The sequence below is a fragment of the Vidua chalybeata genome, chromosome Z (genome assembly GCF_026979565.1).
Source record: "Vidua chalybeata isolate OUT-0048 chromosome Z, bVidCha1 merged haplotype, whole genome shotgun sequence".
NCBI lineage: Eukaryota > Metazoa > Chordata > Aves > Passeriformes > Viduidae > Vidua > Vidua chalybeata.
The window spans coordinates 70834817-70858243 of record NC_071570.1 but is presented as its reverse complement, the minus strand read 5'-3'; positions in this window follow the sequence as shown (position 1 = coordinate 70858243).

Genomic DNA, 23427 nt, shown 5'->3' with positions numbered 1-23427 from the left:
CTGCATGCATAAAATATTTCCACTTACGTGGCATGAGGCTTTGATAGTCCTTAGTGAACTCCTTTTTAGTTTGAAATGTAAATATGATCTAACTGCTATGCTTTCATTTTAATTTCAGTAGTGCTTTTGTCCTGAACAATTTGAGTTCACTATCATTTCTTTTCTGTAAAATTTTTGAAAGAAAATTGCTCTTCTGGAATCACAAATACCCCAAACACAGGAGTTACAGCTTTGTATGATGCAGTTGTTTAATGAATGAATAATGGTAAGACTTGAGACTACTCTTTTCATATTTCCCATACATGTCCACTAGAAAACTACACAAGAAGGTGGCATATTGCTTGGTAATGAATTCAAATTAGAAATGTAAAGGAGATGTCCCTCTTTGTTTAGCAAATAAATTCTCCACAAACTTATCTCTAACCTTTGAGGATCACAATTTAATTTTCTATTACAATGACAGCAAGACAGAGATGCATGGTGAGAGGCAAAAAAACCTTTCAACTCACAGGGTCCAAACATTAAGAATTTTCTGCATGCCTGTTTTCTCTTGTCTGATTAATAAAGGACTTGGAACTAGTACACTACCAACCACTAAAGAGCAGGAATGTTGAAGTATGGAAGCCCTCAGACTTATACAGGGAAAGTTTCACTATTTTCTTCAGTCTTCCTCTCTGCTATGGAACTGACTGTCAACTCTTCCCCTCCAGGCCCGGAGGGGTTTCTGTGTTAATGAAAACGCTTTGTTTAGTGCATGCTGTTGACATTCCCTAAGTATATATTCAGTGCTTTTCTTGTTCTAAAAAAGGAAAGTGGTTATGACCACTGAGTTGATAGTTATTTTCTAATAGATAATTTCATCCAATTTTTGTACAACAGTACTGTGTAGCAGCAGCCAGAAATCTAGAAGGGACCATGCTTGTAAGAAATAGTCTTAGTCTGACTAAGAAATGAAAAAAAGAACATGGAAATCTTTTTCTTGGTCTAAGAATTTGCAAAAATCAGTTTCACAAAGCCTGTCTCTCAGCTATGTTTCCTTTGATGTTGAGTTTCAGTAGGACACATGAAAGGTGTATGAAAAGGAAAAAGGATGTAATCATACTCTGGAAAGTGCTGACATCTGTTGTGCCCATCACAAAGGGACGACAGCCCTCATGTATTTCCCTAGCACTGAATGGACTTTAGGCTTGTCAGTAGGAACACGTTGGACAGAAATAACCTTAGTAGTACAGATATTCCTTCTGTCTCCAGCAACACTTACTCTTCTTTTCCTTTTTGGCAGTACTACAAGGTTAATTTTAAAGAGTCACTATACTGTACCCTGTAATCACAAGAAATTTCCACAAAATGGATGAGTAGGAAGTGGAGAGTTCAGCAACCCTTAAACGCATGTTTTTATGCAAAAAGGTATTTGTTTCTGAAATAATCCAAAAGAATCAATTTTCAATGGGTAGACATCTGGATACACATGTCAACATTGGACAAGAATTATAGGCCTGAACACATAAATAAATACCTAATAAGCAAGCATTTGAACACAAATGCCCACCTAGCGTGTGATATCTTCAGTTACTTATTTTGCAACAACTTTTGTTTGTTGGACATACTCTCCTGTTTGCAGACTTCAAGGCTGACCAACACTTCTACCTGACAGTTCTACCTGACAGTTAAGAATGGTTTATTTGTTATCTGTGTAAGAATATGAACAGCAATCATCTCCAGCTATTTTCTCACCCTATTGAAAGCCAAAAGAATGGGTTTAATTTGTTTACGTTTTCTTTTGTGACATTAGCAACATTTCAGAGAATTTATGAAACCAGATCAGAGAGTAAAATTTTTATATAATTTTAGCATTTCTAAAATGTTCAGACTAATTGTTTTCCTATTTTTATCCATGGTATGCCAAGATCAGTAATCCTCTCCACAATGAGAGCAGTACCTTAACTCACAGGCAGCTCTAATGACTTTAGTGAGGATTCCCTTCGTATTTAGTTCAGTGCACCGAAGGAAAAATGTCACAGGATTGTACTGCTCTTACAGCTGGGAATTCATGATAGAGACTTCTGAAAGTAATTGTAAACAAAATTTAAAAGACACATTTTGAAAGTGTTTGAAAGTATTTCAGCAGTTAGTGGTATACATTTGGACTCTTCTGAACAAGACTAAAGAGAAATCACCAGTACAGACAATTCTCTTCTGCTCCCACTAAGCTTCTCAGAAGGACACAGCCTCTATGAAGTGGGACAATACGTGCAATTTTGAGGAAGACTATGATGGTGTGAGAGTGCAATGAGAGATGGAGGTCTAATATCACCTACTCTAACACTGACTTAAATTAAAGTTTCATTCAGCAAGTCCAACTTTCCCCAGATTGAGGTGAAATGGAGAAAGTGCAGCAGTCTCCCTGGAGATCTCTGTGTTCTCTGGGCTGAGGTGAGTTCAAGCAGACTGTGTGAACAGAAAATGGGAGCAGTCATAATGAATCAGACCAAGTATCATCTGCATTTAATCCTGTCCTCTGTCTCAAGCCTACATCCTAGGCTTAGATGTCTAAGGATAAAACAAGAACAAGACAACTGTGCAGTGATAACTCCCAAGAAGAGGTCCTTGCATTCAGCATGTTCCAGAAGAAGGCAGGACCTTCTTCCAGGGCATGAGGTGTTTCTCTCAGGGCACGAGGTGTTTTTCCTCATGCAGAATCAAGCACTTGAGATGCAGGAGGCAAAGGCAAATCTTTCCAAATTTCTCATAAATAAACACCAGTCTTGAAATGACTTTCAATGATTGTTATACAGTAACACAAAAAATAACATGACATCTCTCTACCTGTCAAGAAAAGCTTTTTTTTTCCTGAAAATTTTATCTTACATGAGATATATATCCTCTGGTAACCATTATGTGCTGTAAGATCACATATTCTGAGCTTTTAAATTGTCAGTAAGAGTCTCTAGATTGTAAGTTTAGGGTATATCATAGCTTTAGATACTTGAGGTCATATTCACCTCCAGAATTATACTCTTGAAATTCCATGGATTAATTTTGCACAGAGCTAGTATGATTTTTACAAAAGTTCACCCAGAGAGCAATTGCTTCATGTTGGATGATAAATTTAAGTCTTTTATTCTTTCTGACAAATCACTTCACTGCCAAAGCATTTGAAAAGTTCACAGCTCTTCTGTTTCCAAGGTGCAGTATATTCATCATTCAATCCTTCACTGGACTGCAAGGTATCAAAGATTTCAGGGTCATGTTTTAAAATGTTGCTATAAAATTATCCAGGTTATAAAAAGTTTATTAGGTTATTTCTGCTCTTATTTTTCACTGTCTTTTCTGCAAACAAGAAATAAAAATTTTGATTAGGAAAATATCAGAAATATATGTGGTCTTCTGCCACAGAGCATGACAGAGCGTCTCTGTTGACAGAGCAGCCAAAACACTTGAGTGTGAATGGGCATTGCAGAACCATATACACTTGTGCATCTGTATTACTCTCTGTATGCACACAAACACATTCATATACACGTATAACATGTATACCTATGCATCTATATGCACACATCTGTTAGTAATAAAAGCATCTGCTAGCATTTTTGTAAAATCTTAAGTTTAAACTATTTTTGTCATTAACTGACCAATTAAAAATGAGAAATGAAGGAAGTCTTGGCAAATTGTCATTGAAGATTCATGCAGTCATATTCCCCTCAGTTTTTATGGGCTTGCAAGAAATATATTTTATCAAAAGCATAAATATAAATATAAATATAAATATAAATATAAATATAAATATAAATATAAATATAAATATAAATATAAATATAAATATACATGCCCAGCTGGCTGTTTTATATCTTTATTAAAATAATGTCTGATATTTCCCTAAACCAACTTTCTTTGCTATCTTTGTTATCAGAATATCAGAAGCTAAGGAGGAAAAATGAAGGCATTATAACTTCTTTTAGTACTTCAATGACACTTGTTAGTCTAGTATTTTTACAATCAGGTTAAAAAATCGTTACAAGCAAGTTTAATTACCTTGGCAATAAAGTAATTAATTTTCTTTGGAGACTTAGCGTTGTAATTCAAAATACCACAGTAGGTCTATAACATATCTCTGAGACTCATTCTGCAAATATTATTAGGCCTATTCGAAACACAGCATAAATAAATTACTTTAATGGAAAACTGTCTAACACAAAGCAGTCTTCATCACTACTTGGACATATTTCTAATATAATAATTTACAAATAGAATAGCAGAAAAGAATAAAGAGAACATTGTAGCTTTTTTCTTATGATGCATGAGAAAATATTTTTATACGACAAGAAAACACTTAAATTATTAAATAACCTACTGAAAATAATAAAAACAGACACTTTTGTGGCTGATTACATCTAGTTCTCGTGCACTGTTGGCACTTTCCATATAGTCTACAAGAAAAAGGTGTTTGAGGTTTTTAAGAATTCAAACACATGAGGACTTCCTACTCGCCCTTTATAAAACTTGCAGGCCCAGTCGTGTATGTGCCTGCACCACCCACAGAACCTTTCCTGTGCTCCCAACTCATTCCATGGACCCTGATACAAACAAATTAGTTATCCAGCTGCCAAGATTTCCTTACTTATAACTGCTAAGTTTTCTACCTGCTGGAAAGAAAATTGGTTATGTCACATGCAGACTATGACTGCCTGTGAATTAGCCTTGGGGAATTGTAGGATGTTAAAAATGTGTTGTTCCTTGTTGCAGCAATGTTGTCAATCTGCAGTTCATAAAATATCATGTCACTTTTATCACCCAGAATCTGTATTGCTTACCCATTCAGATCACATAATCGCTCACATGTATTGCAAGTCCCATTGTTTGAGAATACAGCATTTATCCACAAGGTGCTTCAGAAGCTCCACTATTTGTGTAGTCGGACTAATACTGGATATGGCTGCAAGCCTGAATGATCATGGATATTGATCAACCACTCATGCAACATTACAGTCTTCTTTTTCTCTTTATGCTCAAAGATTTTAAAAATATTGAGGTTCTCCACTGACAGAGAACACATATACCCAGAAAAAAAAAGAGAACTGGTTAGTGTAGTTTCCACCCCATGACACAGGGGAAGAGGGGATGGAGAACATAAAGAGGAAGAGGAAGGGGAAGGAAAACGTGTAAAAGAGTGTCATGAAAATGGCAGCTGTAGTCCTGAACTTCATTGTTTTCTCTCTTCCCTTCTGTAGATATCAGGAGAATCAAAAGCTTTTCATAGATGAGGCACATCCTGGGAAAAGTGAATAGGAGTGTAGGACAGGAAAGTCCAGAGCAGACGGAGAAGAGGGATAGAGAGAGCAGAGGAAGGGGGTATGAAAACAGCAGTGCTACAGGCAGGGTTCCTGGAATGAGACTGGGCAGCAGTGAGACAGTAATATATAATTCAACAACAAAATATGTATGTATTTTAAATGCACAAAAAATAGTAGAATGGTAAATAACTACCAATTCCCACCAACACAGCCTATGAATAAGTGTTAAAAATAAAAAGTGTGATTTTTTTTTTTATTTTCATGGGCTTACAGCCTTTTGTCAAATAAAGTCAGACTTTGAATCAGGTTCTTACAAGCAGAACTTCTTAAAAAAGCTCATGGGGAGTTTCAATACTGTGCTCTTGTTTATTCAAGCAGCTACTAGATTTATGAGATTTGCATGGGCAAATATTTGAGTTCTGTGCACATTCATGGAAAAGTAATCAGACAGACTGACATTAAAATACATTAGAGAACAGGATCTTTTAGCCAGGCTTTCAGTATGCCATTAAGCGTACTGCTATGCCAATTATGATTAACAGAAGAAAATGAAAAGAAAATTAGCTTTTAGCAGAAAACTGTTACCCTCAAGTGAGAAATAAGAGCAGTGAAAGGAATGACACAAGATCTCTGCCTTTCTTATAATTACTACAGAGTTAAAACATTGTGGAGTAGGTGCTTCCAAGAATAGACCAACAGAATTGGATTTCCACTGAGAAGGAAAAAGAAAAAAACTGGTCATCACTCTCTGTGGTTTGTAACTGGAGCACTCACTTATAGGCTGCTCTTATAGTTTATATACCTATCTTGCTGGCTATTGAACACAACAGCTGAAGAGTTATAGACTATATCTATCTACACTGGAAGGCCACATTTAAATTGATTTTTCCTTTTCAAAACTTCAGTTCTTGTCTAACAGTAGAACTATTTGAAGATGTTTATTATTGTGGTTGGTTTTGACTGATTTTGTTTTAAAATAACTTTACATGAAAAGCAGGCTTTGTAACATTGTGTTTTCAAAAATGATTAGGTTCCTAACTTTGCGTTATACAAGGCTCTTAAAAACAAAACCTATATACAAACAATACTTTATTGACTATCCACATATAGGACCTCCATGTTTTATAATGGGTAGGTAGCTGATAAATATGAAAATCTGTTTGCAGTGGTTTATCTCTGGCTTACATGGACAAATTGCTTTATGATTCTCATGCTGTCCAGTTTTTAGGAGCATGTTTCCAAACACAATAAGTTGAAAGCTGTTGCTGCCCATGAAAATATAAAAGTCCTGTAATTTTTTAAGCTTTTTCACCTGTCAGTCTAGATAGTGTCTGCCCAGTGATTTGAGTGTCTTTGGTAGCAAGGCCCTGACAAGGGTGAGTAATCAGCTGGTAATGGCTTTCGGGGTAAATTCTAAGGCATTGTGAAACCAGAGGTTTTTTTCATGGTTAGTAACTTTCTGCTTAATATAATCAGAATATTTTCTTTTCTAGACTATATTGTCTCACTGGGTTCAACACACTGCTGTATTCCAGTGGCCCAGGACAATAGTGTTTTATGTACTATTTTCCTTCTGACTCATGGGCAATAAATTACTGTTTAACTTTCCCTCATGAAGTAGATTTTCTTCCACAGTCACATCCAGTGAGCTACTTTCCTTGAGTAACAGGTAACCAGAGCTTTTCCCACACCACACTCTTTTCCCTACAGTTTCAGTTCAGATGGAAATTTTTCAACAAACAACCCTGCTGTTTTCCTCTCAGGACCATCACTGAAAGTTCATATACTCCACATTCAGCAATGATTTGAGTAAGAGGACTGAGGACTTCACTTTGTTAAGCCTTTCAGAGTAAATGTAGATCAGCTTGCTTATCTGGACTCTCCACAATCATGTATATTAACACCATAACGTCACCACTGGTTTATGTATTTTGGATTCCCTGCCACTGTGCATTATGGATTCAACTGTCCACATAGAAAACTAATCCTGTGCCAATTTTTCTTTTTTAAAAAAAAAATTGGGTTACACTATTTTCAGTCAAAGCTGTGAAGATTTCCAATTAGCACTTGTTCTCTCCAGAGTGAGTGAAGACATGAAGACAGGTGTCTTCATTGTCATTCTCCCCAGAGTTCATAGCTTTATCTGAATAACCATTTAATGTAAGTTTAAATTATTTCTTTTTTCCGCAGGAGGTGCAGATAATAGAATTAATAAATAAAATCTCTTGGAATAGTAAAAGGTGATGGAATGAACTCCTTAACAATGTGCTTATGAGCCCTATTTCTGCAATGAACCCTTCTTGGCAAAGGACTTATATTTAAATCCTGCTTCAGTGACAGCTGAGTACAAGTTTAAGTATTATGTTGGTGCCTGGCCATCATATTCTCTACATTACAGAACTTAGATTTTAGACAGATCTACTGGGCAAGAGAGGGGACGGGGATGGGTATTAAACTATAGGATACTGTCACCCATACCTTTTTTTCATCCCAGATACAAAGGTTCAAGTAATATACTTTTGAAAGAGAATATTAAACTTCAAAATCTATAGGAAAATGTAAAAATTAATTTAAATATTATTCCTATGAGATGGCAGTGATGGAAAAAATAATCATTAACCATTTTAAATGGTATATCACCAGATGTCCTCTCTCAACTATTAAGAATCCATTTGGCAGCTTTCCTTAAGTCTAAGTGTATTTATCCTTGTACAAAAGCAATCTCTTTAGGTATTCTGGGCTGTCAAAACATGACAGAAAATGAATGTGCCCTTTTCTGTGCTCTCTTTCCTTTAAATCTGCCTCGTCAAAATAGCAGATACTTCCAACGGTGTATTTGTGGACTGACTTCACTGCTTAATTGCCAATGTTCTGGATCATTGTAAATGAAACCCAAAGGCCAGTACCATCTATGGAGCTTCAAGGGGAGTAATTTATTTTATAATGTATGACATATCTGAATATACTGTGTAGTTGCAGAAAGTTTTCTTATGCAATTTACTTCAGCTGGCTCTGTATTTAATGACAAAATTTTAATTATGCAGTACATTAAATACATGTATCTAATTTTCAAAACTTGCAAAAAATAAGAAGAACTATCTTGTATGAAGATAATAGTGCCCACTATAACCATATTCTACTCAGCAACATGAAAGGGATTAGAATAAAAATTGAATACCACCTACATATATATATATATATATATGTTTCATTGGACAGATTAAAGAAAAGCAGTACAAATTTTGATAATATATGAATGCTGTGATCAATATTTACCTTTAACTCAAATGAATCTGTGGCTCTTTCCAACAGAAAACTTGTCCAAACTGTTCCTTGCACAGTCCAAATCCTGCAGTCAAATACAATTCTTAGCTTATTTATTTTCAATTATGTTCACAGATGGAGGCAGAAACTGATGTCCTGACTTTGAGTAGCTTGATGTTCATTGGAATGTGAGAAAAAATTAGTAGTGCCATGATAATGCCAAGACAAGATTTTAGGATGCTGACAGACAGCTTTTCTGACTCACTGGGAAGTCTGCAGAGCCAGCACAGAGACTATGCAGCACCACACTCACTCTTAACTATGCTTTCACCTCAAGTTGTCAGGCAATGCAAGACTAAGCAGAACAAGTGGCATCCAAAATGAAGAACACATAGGTAATTATGCAAAGTCAGATCACACTCAACAGTGGTAACACTGCTGTCCTCCAGAGGTTGCTGCTTCAACATTGTATACAAAAAGGTTTCACAATAAATAGCCATTCTCCAGGAACTTGCTGGCTGCACACAACAGAAGAGGCATTGTACAAACCCACAGCAGAGGCAACGACTAAGGCCCCTACTCTAAAATATCTCCCTCTAAATGTCTGTTCTAATGGCTCTCACAAATACTCCCAAAACCAGATTTTCCAAAATACAGAGCAGTGTTGAGCCAGTGATTACTGACTTCTGCCACCTAATCACAGTGTGCAGCTGCACAGAATAGTGAAAAGTTTACCCAAGCAATAACAATGTTTCCTGGAAGATGTATGCATATTGCTTTGGATCAAATAAGCAAACTGTGGTCAGTCTCCATATAGGCAAGTTTTACAGCAGCAGTACCAACTATTTGTACAAAGAAAGCCTTAACCTCTGACAAAATATAATGTCTTCTTCCAAAGGAAAGGGCTGCACTGATATATTCTGTTGAACAAGATAGAGAAGCTGTGGCAGCATTAAGTAAAGCAATAAAGATCAATAAAAGTGACAGTACAATCCAGAAATGAACGTGATTTTCTTGTAGAACAGAATGGTTTGCAATAGGCACTATAAAATGTAATTGAAAGTTCTGGATATGTGTACATTAAGGGCTAAATTAGGAAAACAGTATAGTTACTTTAAATGGCAATTCCTGTTTCAGAGGTGGTTAGAGTAATAATTGCTCAGTTCTGATTATATGAAAATTCATTGTATATTTCAGAAGTTGTAAGTAATGAGTGTTGGTTTAAGAGAAAGAGCTAGTAACATAGTGCTGTGGAAATCCTCACTAAAGGTTAGCTTGTGAATTGTTTTGAAAGCCTGCCAGTACACATTGATTACATACAAGCTGATTTTTCTATTGTTATTAAATATACTTACTCCTACAATGTATTCCACAACTCCTACTATTCCACAACTACCACTGATGAGAATAATACAGTCTGAAGAAACACAGTTTCACTTAAGTGAAACTTCACATAATTTTCTGTTTTCTGTCATCATGCTTCTATCATTCTGGCAATTTACCCAAAGGAATATCATAGCTAATTGATGCCAACACAATCTGAAGACCTGTTATCTTCAAAGCTTAATTGTATTCATCAGTACAGCAAAGGGCAGAAATCCTTTATTTAATGGGTTGACTTTTTGAGAATCTAAAGGCAGAGCAAGAGCTGAAAAATAATGATAATTGCTCAAAAGTCATTAGGTGTTATTATGAATGGAAATCTATTTCATTTACTGCAATGGACTAGTAATTTACAGCCTTATTTTAAGTAAGATAATTTTCATACAAACAATGTCTGTAAACCATGCTCTTTGGGCTATTCCTACTGTCAGTAGGATTTAACTAGTGAGAACTCAAAATGAGGAAGGAGGTAATGAAAGCATTAATTAAAATTACGTTATTTAAAAAAAAGGAAACAGGGTACTTCCTGCATGCATGAGGAAAGCACAGGAGGACATAAAAAACAAGCCATAAAGGATCAACCTTTCCACCCAGCTGAACTTCTAATGGGGGTCAGAAGCAGGCAGCAAGAGCAGAGTGTAAGGGCAGAGCCATGCAGGGTTATTTCAGCAGCAGCATCCCTGTGCTCACAGACCTCCAGGGAACCTTGTACAGACAGAAAGTGCTGTGGAAAATGCCTCAGAGGAAGGAGGAATCTGCAAAATGAAATTGTTTCAGTGTATTTGCTTTGTGTCAGAAAAAGACCACGGCTTGGACTTTGTCAGTGTACTGTCTGTAAAACACATAGAGCCTTATTCTCACACTAGGAACAGGTTTGCACACATTTTGTCAAAAGCTTTTTCTCTTTCACACTTCTGAGAAACAAACTCATGGCCAGTTTTGGTGAGGCTGGTGACTATGACACCTTACTGAAGTGCTCAGAGACCTTGATAGGTTTACCAGGGGTCAGAAGACCAAGAGCTTGTTCACAGATTCTCACAGGTCCTGCTACTTACCCCTTGCATAGTGATACCACATGAAAATCCCAATCCTAGGCAAGAGGACATACCTGCTGAGATCACTAATGCAGTATCTCAATGGTAATTCAATTTAAAAGTAAGCTTTTGCAGGATGTCTGCAGTATACATTTTCATTATATTACAATTAGCTTTCTATCAGCCTCTCAAATAGTACTGATATTCTGGCTATGTCAGCCTTATGTTTCAGTATCTATTTAAATTAAAATGGAAGTCCAGGACAAAATAATGAGGCACTTTTGAGATAAATTGCATAATCAATATATCTACTTGATAGCATAGTTCAAGGGGAAATGCAGGGGAGCAGAGTTTATCTGTTTTAAATTGGGACAATGCAAAAATTTTCCCCTATACTAAGTCTATGATTTACTATTGCACTACTGTCTTAGACACATTGTAACCAGGCTATTATGTTGGTGGCTCCGCACTCTCTTCATTCATTTTGGACAGCATTCTTCTCTAAAAATACATGCTTCTCATAGGTGTGGGGGAAATGAAAGTTTGGGGAGGGAAGAAACTCCTTTACTGTTAGTAACACAGCAGGTACAAACTGGGTTGGCTGCTTGACCCAGGGAAGGAGGGCAGAATCCAGCTGACATTATGCCCAAGCACCTTGGTGCATGTGGGCAGCATGGTTGATTAACACACTGATTAACACACTCAGTGCTGGTCTGCAGGGTTTGCTGAGGTAACAGATGCAATCCTGTCCTTCCGAGACATCGCCTTCTACTGGGAGCAGCTGCCATGGAGGCCAAAAGTGCTTCTTTGAAAGCTCTTGGTAAGGTTCTCTTCTTTTCTAAACGTGGCCTCATTAAGAGGTAGGAATCATGGAGAATTTACCCTATTGATTCACCCATGTCAATACATGGAGCATGATAAAAACCAGGTTAGGAGAAAACAGCTCAGGCCATGCTGCCATCTAAGTCCTCCAAATAAATATTTCACAAGATGGCACAGGTCCTCTCATTTACTGCTGCACAATGACACAGCTTCAGCAGCTTTCCCACCCACCTACTCTTCTAACCACAGCAGTTTATATACAGCAAATTCTTAAGAAAAAAAAAAAAGGCAGAAAATGTGTGTTTGTATTCTTTAAGGAGGAAAACAGAACAGAATATGGAAACAGAAGGAAACAATGAATCTCATTTCAAAATAATGTAAGTGCTATGAAATGGGCTCTGAGCATTTGTCTTCCCCTTAGTCCATCCAGGATCAGGAAAAGTTAGGATCACAGTTCAATACCCAAACTTAGTTCAAAATGCTTAAATCCCCACACACATACTTGTTCCATTTTAGGTGTATAACTCTTCTCTCACAGGGTTCTGCTATCTCAGTTTACCAGCCAGTGCTCCAGTGGTGTTTAACAGATCAGTGACTTTTCTCAGTCACACTGCCTATAGTGCACTTTTCTGAAAATTTTTAAGAGTGGTTCATCTCTGAGTTTGATCATGTGGGGCCTTGTTGGCCTGGGTAGCTATGTACATATTCAGGGCTGGGGCTATTTTTCTTAATAGCCCAGTTGTACAAGGCCATGAGTTAGATAAAACAAGTTCAGCTGGATAAGCTCATGAAAAAATATAGTAGTCTCTAGGCTCACATAAATAATTTGAAGAAATATACAGCTTAGAAAGATGGAGACTTTGCTGAAGATGCAGACACTGTAATTTGAGGTTAATATATTTCCCAGTGTTTCCAGGCTGTTAACATGAAGAAATATTTATAAAATATATTTGAAATGTTTTAAAATGAATCTTGGGAAACCTTGATGATTTACTATATTTGATAATCATAGTGCAGTAATTACAAACATTTTTTTCACTAAAAATTATTAATTACCAAGACCTAGAATGAAAAGCAATGTTACAAAATTGAAAATGGAAAAGGAGCTATACCTCACCTGTGTTATTTTTCTGTCAGCTCCTTTAAGAGTACACCCTAGTGCCCTGTGGGCATTAGAATGTAATTATTGACATTTTGTACTTCTCAAAATATATTTTCTCAATGTTTCAGAAGAAAATTATAAAAGAAATTTGGAAATTTTTCTGAAGCAATAAAGTGAAGTTGTAATGTATTGAGTCCAAAACTACTGCTTTGTGAAAAACAAGGTCTGAAAAGCTCAGACTGTTTAAGGCTTCATTAAGGTAAGACAGAGAAAATAATCACTTTATTGAAAAAGCAGCTGAAAGAAGAGAACAAAATTATCTCTGTTATTGCATGCACACAATTATATTATGTCATCCATGTATGCAAATAAAATAATAAAAATAAAGCAAAATATGGCTTTGGACCAATTACTGAGATTTTGCAAAAACTCAGAGAAATCGATTAAACACATGTTACCAGTGGATGTTCAGGTGCTTTCTTAAAATTAACATTATGTATAAACACAAATCAGTGCTTAAGTGCCAGATGGTTAATGAAGACCAGCCAGGAAACTTCCATAATTCACAATAATGAGTATAGTAATGAGCCTACATTATAAACTGAACAGCCAAGTGATACATAGTGCCTACTTGAAGTAACAAAGCAGCATTTGGAGTGTTTGATTTTACCAGAAGATGTTGAATTTCAACTAAAAAAATAAAATAAAATAAAATAAAAGCTTCCCAAAACCAAAACCAAACCAAACCAAAAACCAAACAAAAATAACCTCCAAACAAAAAAAACCCAACAACAATATAGAACCCCCCCCCCCAAAAAAAAAACCAGGGATACTCAAAGGTTGTTACAAATTTTATAAATAAATATCTGCATTAATAGCAAGCCACTAGAATTGAAGTGATGGAAATTTAAACATTAAAATTATTTCCAGCATTTTCTGATTTCATTGGCATTGTTAATGGCAACACAGACTACTGCTGCTTTTTTGGGGGGCTTCATTCATATAAAAGTTAGATTTGGCACAACTGTGAGAGTGACACATCTAGTACTTGTCTGTGATAATGGAGCAGTTGCAAGACGACACCTGCAAATCATTCCTACAGTTGGAACCAACCATTCCCACTGTGGCCTTTGCATGGCTACGCTTTTTAAAAGAAAACAAGTTTGAACTGTTTTCTCCATTATTGGCAGGACTAGTTTGGATCACAGATCGTATCTCAGATACTTTGGAGATGGCTGGCTCACCTCTGGATGAGAGGTGATGGCAAGATGCAGTGATGGGATAAGAAAGTCCTGTGGTTCTAGGGGAAAGGTGATGGGTTGTGAAGGTGGTTCCATGTCTTCCATTGCTGGCTGGTCTCTGGTGGGAACTCTACTCTCCAGCTGTCAGAATGCAGGTCCCCATCCACAGACATGGCTTTTGTTCTCAAAGCATACCTGAACAGCTGCTTTAATCCTTACAGCAAATTCCTTCACCTTGATCTGTTTTCCCCCCTTCAGACAGCTTTGTAGCCTTCTGAAACACTCATGTGATCTGACACATCTGTTTGGCTTTTCCTTCTGAGTAACCTTCAGAGAAGCAATTCTGAAAAAATCCCAAAGGCTTCCCCTTTCTTTCCTCATTGTCTTCCAGATTTTAACATCTGTTTTACCAGTGCTCCCGTCCACTTTTCGGGCTAGCTGTTCATGGGAGGTTACCTCTTTAAGAAGAGATTAATCACAAGGTGGTAGCAGTTTCATCATCCTACATCAATATGTTAATAAACATAAGCTCAGCATATCTATACTGACTCTTGTTCTAATGTAATCCATTTAAAAGCATTTATTAGTGAAACAGCTAAAATTAATTATAATGTCATTAAAAATTCTGGACAAAGTCTTCTATTTGAGCCATTAAAATAGGACTTAAGTATAAAATTTCCAGTGGATTCATTAACCCTTCCATCAGTGACTTAAATTCTTACTTTTTCACTAGAATTCTTGCCTTACATATTCTTCATCTCTTACAGCAATTACAGCTTGTGTAATTAATCATAATTTTCTTTCTGATAACTTGCAAATGTTCCTTACCTTTGTACAGTCTCCATTCATCTGGAGCCTGCTGATTTTTATGGTGTCTGGGCTGGTGAGAAATATGCTTGACACCATTTTGCTAGGAGTCAGCTTGAAAATGAAAATGAAAGCAGAATAGCAGCACGCATGTACTCATGTCTTCCAACAGCTCTACAATCTGCCTCCTTTTTCTATCCTACATCCCCCTTCCTACCTTTCTGTCTTCTCAAACACATGCCATGACAGTGCATTGTTAATAGAAAGAAGTTTATAAGGTGTCTATACAACAATTCTACACCTCTTCAAATTGGGTGTTTCCAGAAACAGAGTTCAATATTCTCTTTGGGTTCTTCTTGCAGGAGGGTATCCAGCAGCGTGCAAAGACATTTTTTTCTTTGCCTTGTGCCTTGGATTAGATCCCTAGACAAAACCCTTCTTGTGCTAAATACCTGTCAAAGCAAAACTGGGCAAAATGATGGGCATTGTACAATATATTTGCTTCAGACACACTGCACTTACATTTCCTCCTTCCCTTTCATCATTATTATTAAGTATTTCCATCACTATTATTATGTACCCATTTTTCTGTCCGCCTCATTAATCCTTTTGTTATATTTGGGATTCTATTTCAGCCATTTCTGTACATTATTGTATGCTGTTTGTATTTGCTTGTTCTGCACAGCATGTGTTCCAGCATCCAGTTTGTTTTTCTTTTGTTTCAAGCCATGTGGTTTCCCTGGATTCCTTTCTGGATGTTGGTTGCTTTGTTGTTTCTCAGCATTTCTACATGTGTCATTTTATTTTGGCTTTTGACTCTCTTGTTTGGGTTTGGTGTATATTTTATCAGTATTATAACACAGTATGTTCAGCATTTTAATGCAATTATGATATTATTTTATTTACTTTTAATCTAGGTGTATCAAGGAAACTTTTAGTATTAGCAATAGTAATTCAAGCATGATGTGATAGGAAGATAATATTATTGCACCAGTATTAGCAGATTTTGAAGATGCTTTTTCAATGTCTTACATATACAAACAAGTAAGATAAATAAAATTTGATGACTAACAGATTTCTATGTAAGTGAAAGAAAAAAATTAATCTTTTGTGGGAGGAATAATGACTGATTACTAGCAAGATATAAATCTTTGGTAGAAACCTGAGAGATGTTTAAAAATCCTGACAGTAGAAACCAACAAGATTTCAACAGCTGCCTGAAAAAAGGGTCAAATAAGAAGGATAGCACATTACCGATTTAAATAGTCTGAAAATAACTTCAGATAGAAATCTTTACCATAAATACTGTTGGGCTGGCTTTGCTTCCTGCATTTACTGAACATCTGTAATTCTTTCTGTCTCTTGCTTTGTCTCATTCCACTTTTTCTCCTCTCCCCCTCTCCTTTTTCTCCTGAGCATTTCTCTTTTTCATTTCACATCTTGGTATTGATTGTTATCAGAATTAAAATAATCCACTTGTCTTTTATCCCATTCTGGTTTTACTACAAGGAGAAACCAAAAATAGCAGAGTCTTCAACCACATCTAAGACAATAGCTGGTTTTAAACTGCCAGTATACACGTGTTGTTTTGTGTCATGCGTACATTTGTCTATACAGATGGAATGATAATCGGTTGCATTCAGATTTTAATATAGGAAAAAATATAATTAATGGTGCTGCCACTCTCGCTACTATGTTTGTGTAATGAACTTGTGGGTCCCGGTAGTACCAAGCACCGTACAGATGTAAAACAAATGTTTTACCTATGTTTTGAAGAATTTGTAATGTGTTAATTTCATTCAGGTAGATGTATTCCACTATAAAGTTACATGAAGATTATCTGCTCAAGCTAATATATAAATAAATAATGTCCATATTAATTCACTCCAGAAATACAATTTTAAAAGGGAAATTCAATGGAATTTATTATCTCTAAATGGGATTTTAGTCTCTCAATGGGATTTAGGCTGTCTTGAAATTCAAGCTTTGTGATTATAAAATTGTATTTTATTAAATGTCTCACAGTTATGAATCTAAAATGAGTTGTCAATATTGCTTTTCATTGTTATTGGTATAGCCGACTTTCTTCATTTGAGAAAAGGCCAGGATTAGCTATTTCTTCTTTGATGCTTTCCTGAATATTTTGACACACTTTGATTGAATACACATGATTTTTCTTTACTTTCCAGGGATTTTATCTCAGACTTGTGTCTGTGAGGATAGATCAGTACAACTACCTATATAGACACTGTAATTTTTTGCAGAGCATTAGCTACTGTATATATAATTTAAAACATTTTCAATTAATTGTGAAGGACAGGGAAAAATTAACCATGAATTCAGAATACAGATACTTTTTAATGTGTAATATGTGAAGGAAGAAAGCAGGGAAAAGAGATTGTGTTCTGCCTTATCATGATTAGATAAAAAGCAGGAATAATTACCAGCTCAGTGGGTAGGCTGGTACAAAGGAAGAAACACTCATCAAGCAGTTGTTTTTTCAGCTTCAGCAGATTGTGCACATAAACACACACACCCCCCCCCCTTGGTGAGTTTTGCTATCCTGTAAAATCTAATGAATTACCTTCATGGCACATTTTGATGAATATTGTTTTATATTACCAGTTGATGTTATTTCAGTTTTTGTATTGTCTAAGACATTATAAGCGCTGCAATTCAAATTAAGGATAACAAGGTACATGTGGAAATGACGAGGGCATTTTCCCAAGTCTTTCCAGATTAAGCTTGTTGGCAGCATGAAATGCAATGAAGACTTACTGAATAATACTTTAAAATCTAGAGTCTAAAATGTAGACCCGTATGGATAAACCCTAGTGAAACAAAGCCTTGTTTCCCCACTTGCTATTCTGGTGTTTGTTGAAATGAGAGATTAGTTCTTTTTCAAGTGGTCATTCAAGTAAACTTCAGAATAGACCTGGGAGTTCTTTAAATGTGGTACAGAATAAATAAATTAATATTAAACAGTGTGCTTTTTTTATTTTAAATTCCTTTATGTACTCAGCATTCTTTGTCAAAATGCCCTGAAGTGTATCATATACATTGCTCACAGGAAGAGGAAGAGGGAGCTTCAGAAGAAAAAGGTTACAGAAATCCAGACTTGGTACCCAAAACAGGAATGATGAGACCAACACAAAAGATCATATACAGAATCAGGCTCATCAAGTCAGATGGTTCATGGGCTACAGTTCAGTTGGAAACGTTTGTTAGGAGTGAGGTAAATATTGCACAGACTTCTAAGTCCGAAACTATCAACATACATAGTTCCCTATCTCTCATAACAGCATATTTTCTGAGGTTTTAAGTATCTATAATTCTTGCTTAGGTAGTGTGTATCACTAATTTTAAGATAAGGACTGGGCACTTAGAGAAATTAGCAATGGGGATATATAGATATATAAGCAAATACCAGAGATGCAAAATTAGAATATTTTTAGAGGCATCCTCTTCTAATCATTAGCAATAGGCCTAGGGCTACAGATTCAAGGGATACTGTCAGGAAAGAAGAAATGCTTACTGAGACTCATGATTCGTACCAGCTTGGTACAAAAAGCAGGCTTAGAAGATGTTTGCCTCACATCTTATGTTCTCTATCACTTAAACCAATGGGTTTTTTTTTCTCTTTAGAGTACTAGGTGTAATATAAATCGCAGACCACACATACCTTCTTTTTCTTTTTTTTTTTAGCTTCATAAAGTCTTTCCCTTCCTATAATAATTTGAGGAACAAAATTATTTGCTCACTATATGGTGTTACACACAGTTAATAGACTATCCATGCTTCTTTCAGTGAAATGTCCAATTGATGGACCTAATTCCTTTCTCATTGGTACCAAATTTAAACCCATGTTTAAACTCATGGGAGTACTATAAGACATTTTACTGCTACTCTAGTTTGTTCTTCTCAATAATGCATGCCCCATAATTGGATTGAAATAGATCTTAAAAGGTAGAAACACTCAGTATTTGTTATAAGGAAACACCCATCAGTTGATTGTTTCAAGATATAATTTGTATTTAAGAAAAGGACATGTAAGGTAGGAAACAGACAGGTTCAATGCATAAGACAATAATCCACAAGTAGATGAGGAAAGTAGAAAGTTTTCCCAAGTCAGAAAGTATGATCTGTTATCTACTGACTCACCTAATCTATGCAAATTTTCAATGTGCTCAGCAGAGAATAAATGTGGTATCACTAAAGATGGATGTTTCATATAGACAGAAAGCAATGGTTATCCAGATGCTGCAAAGCCATCTTAATTTGTGTCTCCTTTAGACCAAGAACAAAGCAAACGGCCTGCAACCATAGCTACTAGTTCAAATGTCAAATTTCTCTCCTAAATGTACTGTGGAGGCAGCAGCAAGCTGACAGGCAGTCCAAGTGTAAAGGATAAATGGGTAATGGAAATTCCAGGAAATATCCCTTGCAACAATTGAGGAAAGCCAAAGGTGAAAAGAAATGCTACAGTCGCTGTATGTGAATGTTTGTGAGTATTGCTCTGTCCTGCACTGAGCAGCGCATATTGAGTTCTGTTTCTGCCGTCTTCCTCATCCTTTGTCAGAAGACCCAATTCTTTTTTCTACCTTTATTATTGGAAATGCAGACTACAGCTATAACAACAACATCAAGTGAAAACCTGGCCTACTCAGCAAAAATGTATCCAGGGATTCTCACTTGCTGCCTCATGTCTAAGTGCACAGAAATTCTGCTGTCTGCCCAGGTAAAGCATAAAGCTGGAAGGATCCTTCACATATGGTAATCCTGCAGGAACACAGAGCTCCACAAGTCAGCACCAGTGCCTAGCAGGTTTACTGGGCCAGGTGGCAAAACACAAAATTTTGACTAGGTTTAGCTTTTGTCCCTTTTTATACTATTTTTGGATGGGATTGTACTGGATGGGATGATACTAATGGACAGATCTGACCATCCTAATGCTTTGGAAGGTCATTCCTTTTTTGATTTATATATATATAATTTTTTTGTTTGTTTGTTTGTTTTTGGGGGGTTTTTTTGGGTTTTTTTTTTTTTTAGTGTAAGAGAAGCCAAACAAAAGAACAGAGGAAAATTCCAGAAACAGGACAGGTCATGTACAGCACATCATATTTTTAAATTAAGTTCCTTATTTAACAAGAGTTTTAACCATTGTCATGCTGACATCTGGGGTGTTGAATAAGCTTGTTTGGGATATAGGCTACCATTTGCATGTGTATGTTCTTATGTGTAATTTACATTGGGGATTTTTTTTGAGATACATCAAAATTTACATCACTTTTTCTAAAGTGCTTGCAGTATACCAGATGGAATAACTGTTTTTCTTTTCTGAAGGATTATTTTAAACCAAGATCCAGTGCAGTACTCTGTTTATAATTACCGAGAAAAGAAAGAAGCAAGACATAAAGGAAGTACATTAAATACTATTTTGTCAGAGTTCTTAGGTGACATTTGACCTCTGTGAACAGCTACTGCTTATCTTCTCTCTGGAATAAAATCTCTTTTATCCATATCCCATGTTGCATTCTAACAAAGACAAATGTTATAAATGCAAAGTCAAATGCATATAAATGCATTTAAATTTGAAATGGTTCTGTTTCGCTAAACTGCAGTGTTCTGACAGTAGTATCACCTGCTTCAAAAGAAAGCCCAGGTATTCCTGCAGCAACTGGCTTAATGAGAAAAAAAAAATATTCAGTAGAAATCTCCTTTAAGCGTCCCATAGTCTACTTTAAACAGTATTCCTGAAAGGAGAGTTAGCCATATGAAATTTAGGTTTAGTCACCTGGTTTCAGATACCCGAGATGGCTCATACAAAACTTGCCATGGCACCTCTGTAACATCTCACCTCAGCTTTGCTTCAACATTCCCATCACCTTTTCAGTATAGCAAAATTACAAATTCAGTTTGTTTACAGACACTCTTTTTTTGTTTTTTCTTATTTTCAACACATTAAATTTGGTTACATATCATAAATATCTGAAAACCTAATTCACAACCAATTTATCAGCTGATGGGTCTGACTAGATGGCATTAAAAAAAATCTAATTTGAGAGACAGTTAACTCTCCAAGTTTCATTCCTAGAGATGGTTAGAGTTTGTTGATTAGATGACAGACTGGCATGATAGAGAGACATAAATAAAATTAACAAAGGAGTCTTCTACCTTAGGGCACTATCTGATCTTCCTACAGCTGTGTGTGAAAGCAGCCAAAATTCTAAAAAAAAACAACAATAATAATAATTTCCCCATACCTTCTGAAGGCCTAAATAGTACATACCCAGTTATGCAGACCTCCTTTGGCCAGATTTTCATATTTTGAGATTGGCATAATCCTTATGAAAACTACAGGGAAATAATCCTTTTGAAACTATTTAGCAAGGCCATCCTAGAAAGGAAACAGAACTATTTAAAATTGCCCTAATTTTTTTAAAGATAATAACCATGTAAAGTATATCACCTAGCTCTTTTGCCTAATTAAACCAAACCTTTCCTAAATAATTATTTAATTTGAAATGTGACCCATGAAACTTCCATATAATTAAGCTTTACAGTAGATTGGAAACAAGGAAAATCCTGCATTTGTCTTAAGTTTAAACAAAATGCCATCCTATTTCTGATAAATACACCTGTTTCACACATGTTCCCTAAATTTTTGCAGTAGTTTCCTGGCATGCAATCAGTGAACACAGTGCTGAGTCACAAGGATGTCACTATTCACAAGCACCAGAACCAAGATACTCTTTGCAGTAGTAAATTGTAGACTATTATTTTTCCTCCACTTCCCACTCCTTAGTGTTTACCTATAATGCAACCACAACTTATTTAAGAGACCACATATGAAGTCCTGTGACTTCACAAGTCCTATGCCCTTAAAAAGACTTACAGTATTACAAAAAATAACATTATGTAGAAATTATGCCAGCAGCAACAGCTTTAAACAATCTATCATTTCTCATCATTTTTTGAGGCTCAAAATATGGACAGCCTACTATGTTGAGTGTCATGCCAGTATTCTCTGAGTACAGCAGAGTTATTCAGAAGGAATTAACTGTAACTATACCAGTAGGAGGGTATTTGCATGATGAAAGGCGCACGGATGTAAGAAAAGACTTTTTAAAGTTTTAGGAATTTATGAGACCAAATTTGGATCAAAAAATGTGCAAGAACTGCTGTGTGGTGTGGGGTATTTTTCAAAGTCATCACACTAAAATACAAAGAAAGCATAACTTATAGTACTAATTTTTTTTAAACAATATTCTTGTAAAATAGTTTTCCATTTTCCAGGAAAGCCATTATGTTTCATTTTGTCTCTCATCAAAATTCTCATAAAATAACTTAAATTGAATAATTTCTGTGGAAAAACTTGCTGTGTTACCATGACTGGATGCAGTCCTAGTTCGGAAAACTTGGTCAAGAGAACAACTGGAAAAAAAACCCATGTTTTGTTTTTAACAAATTGTTAAGCTCTTAGGACAGCTCTCTACATCCTTCTTTACTCTCCATAAGTCCACCCAATTTGTCCCTTTCTATAACTTCCAGGCTGTACGGGATGACCTTTGGAATGGTTTCAGTGCTGGGGACCACAGCTGTCACCCAGTAACTGGTGGCTGCTTCCCACTAACAAGAGTGGTCAGATTCTGGAAGATGTGTATGGTGTGGAAGAGTTTTAATAACTGTGAAATTATTAAATAAAGAGAGTACAGTTCAGAGCCATCTGCCAGCCACTCTGGTTAAGTGCTCCTCAAAAAAAAAATCCTGTTTCCTTTTGATCGCTTTGCCTCTCTCTTTGTTTATTAGCTGAATCCACACTGAATACAGTAATGGAAGCCAGTGTAAGGTACATTTTGCAGAAATGATACTGAAGTATCAAATAATTAATACGTTATTCTATCACATATGACTGATGGAGAAAGAGAAATTAGTAGACATGGGAAAATATGATATGGCATACAATGCAGTTTGAAAGAAGAGGGGAAGTTAGCAAGATACAGATGGCAGGAAACACCAGGAAGAAATGTGAATGGCTTGGACAGTCTGCAAAGGAAGAAAGGAAGCAGGTTCAAAAAGAAAATAGGAAGTGATGGTGCACAGACAATTGAGGGCTGTATCTCAGAGGAGGTAAACTGCAGAAATCTGTAGAGATTTCAAAAAGAAAGGGATGGCTTTGAACTGGATTTTTTGCCTGAGGACTTTCTTTAAGGGGATCTGTTTCTATTTTTAGTCCAAGGAGTGAGATGAGTTGCAGAGATCAGCAGGTAAGATTACAGAAGAGTTACAAGATGACAAAAGGGAATTAAATGGAAAGGAAAGACAAACAGGCCACAAGACTTCAACCTGCTTGGACAGTGCACTCAAACAGAGACGTGCTGACAGTGGGAACAGAACCACAATCTGGAATCCAGGACCCACTGCCCGGAGAGGAGAGGAGAGGAGAGGAGAGGAGAGGGAATGGTTTTAAAAGCAAAGAGGAT